At 35.3% G+C, this 2,390-nt stretch overlaps 1 long non-coding RNA gene across 1 annotated transcript; it reads right to left on the bottom strand.

The window, feature by feature from the left end:
- Positions 1-653: 653 nt before the first annotated feature.
- Positions 654-2,376, bottom strand: LOC111377462. Its single transcript, XR_002699730.1, has 2 exons — positions 2,109-2,376; positions 654-994 (listed from the first exon to the last, which is right to left on the bottom strand). It is a non-coding gene; the product is annotated as an uncharacterized LOC111377462 (long non-coding RNA).
- Positions 2,377-2,390: the final 14 nt, after the last annotated feature.

Raw genomic sequence — 2,390 nt, 5'->3', positions numbered from 1 at the left:
AGTAATTAAAAATAAATTAATAATAATCCTATGTATTTTATTGTTAAATCCTGTATACAGAGGTCTTCGATTTTTTAAAATTGTGATTATGTTCCATGTGATGTAGGCTGAAGACACACATGGTGGTGGACAATTTGTTTAATAATCATTCATTGCATCACATTCAATTCCACCATCACCCCATCTTCGCCCCTAAATCCCAACCTCCTTTAAACCTCAATCTGCCAACTCTTTAATCTTTACTAGAGGTATAAAAAATGATTAGAAAATCAATCTAGTGAGAGTCCATTAGCAAGTGTCGAGCCTACCAATAGTAAAATCAATAGTCGATTCAAATCACCTCACCGAGAACCCCAACACTCTTTTAACAGAAACAAGAATGCTATTCAAATTCATTAATGGATATCTGGGATGGTGTGTCATCGAAGAACACAGAATTTTCAATAAGAAAATTTCAAAAAATGGACATTCGAGATCTAATTCTGAGCAGCCCATGTGCAACCGAGGAGATTGATTGAGAATACATAATACTTTTTTATTTAAACTAAAACATTAAAGTTAGTGCATTTCTTTTTTGGGCCTGTGATTTTGTTCCTTTTTGGTCGGCAATAATTCCATATAGATTTAATCCAATACCATGTGCAATAAGTGAATAGACAAACAATTAGATGGTAGTTAAGCTGTTTAATTGCATGTGTTATGTATCCAGATATAACATTTGCAGCAAGTTAACAAATCACAATAAAACTGTCACATAAGTTGTGACTCATGAGGTCGAGCACAAATATACAAGTGGGTTTTATCGTGCAATTCATGTCTTTCAGCTCAACCACAAGACCGAATTAAGTAGCTGCTAGGAATAACTGATCTACTTCCAACATATTTTTATCCGTTTCCTTCTTCATTACCTTCGCGACTGCCATCTCAAAGTCTTCCTGAGTGACATGAACCCTCTCTCTCTCAAAGCAAACATCCCTGCTCCAGTGCAAACAGCCTGCAAATAACCATAATGTCAGAATTTCTTCCACCCAAAAGCACAACTTAAAATGAAAATATAATAATAAATCCAAGAGTTCTAATGAAAAGTGCTACACTTGACTAAATACATACGAGATTTCCTATCAATTCAGCCACCGAATGAATTGATTCAGAGAGAGAGAGAGAGTGAGAGAGGGTGGGGGTGGGGAAGGTGATATAAGAGGGATGCAGACTATCGTAGTAAAAGGCAATGCAACTTCAGTAAAAATCAGCTCGAAAAGTAGTCTCTTCCCTTTTCCACATTCCAATGTCTAAAACAACATCCCAAGTCGTGCTTAAAAGTATACCCATTTTTGCCACTGCAATTGTAAAATTCTGGTGCCAATGGCATGGGAAAGCAAAATTGTCCCCACTCAGATAAATAGATACTTTGATCTGGTCGTCTTAGCAAAATCAATATCCATTGCATATCTTAAAGCATGTGTGGGAAGTGTTTAAAAAGTTCAAATCATAAAAAAATAGTAACGAGTGGTGGATAAATAGGCAGTACTCGTGGCCTCGGAATGTGGATAAAAAACATGAGTGTTTATAAACCGTTTATAAACAGGAGACGAAAATAGGCTAAATGAATTTCAAATTTTTCTCAATGAATAACCGGATATTTAAGTATGAAAAGCTCATTTGAAGCTATAGAAATACGAAAAACAGAACAGAGAAAATAATAAAAAATTGCATGCATTTATTCTGCAGTACAAAATGTAGGGATAATATGGAGTAGAAAAGTTTTTTCACTATCATAAAATCTCTGCAAACAACATTGTTGGCTACGCAAATTCCTACTACTCCCATCAACATACATGGAATATATCCTAAAATTGTGTGCTTTACAGAAAATCTGAGGAATTGCAACTTCAAAATCAGACACAATGACTTCTCATGCACAAACTTTTACATGTAAAAGTTTTGCTGTCAAGAAACGCATATCGGTTCAACAAGGCATGAAAAAATCAAGGACTTTTTGTGTCGAAAGTGACTGATATAATAGGTGTGTGCAAGTATCATTATGCTTTCAGCAGAAAATAATGCTTATAATTAAACCTTAATTTATGGTAAACAAAAGTCTTGCATACCTTAAATTCTGCACCAGAGGCACCATTCATTTTCTCAGCAATCTTCTTGAGATCAATCCCTCCCATCAAATTCATTTTCCTGTGAATCTTTAAGATGTCTTGGCGAGACTACCCAAGTTTTTACCCAATTAGCCTTAGGAAGGTGAAGAAATTGTGAGGAGGAAGTAGTCCAGATTTCTAATTATGATGATAATAATAATAAAAATTTGAACGCCGATTAACAAAAAAAGAACACTTCTGAAGTGCTTTAGAAATGTGGATGGGTTGGGGGGGGGGGGGGAG

The sequence above is a fragment of the Olea europaea genome, unplaced genomic scaffold, assembly GCF_002742605.1.
Source record: "Olea europaea var. sylvestris unplaced genomic scaffold, O_europaea_v1 scaffold16570, whole genome shotgun sequence".
In the NCBI taxonomy this organism is placed as follows: domain Eukaryota; kingdom Viridiplantae; phylum Streptophyta; class Magnoliopsida; order Lamiales; family Oleaceae; genus Olea; species Olea europaea.
Note: the sequence above shows the minus strand (reverse complement) of the source record. Positions and strands in the feature narration are given on the sequence as shown.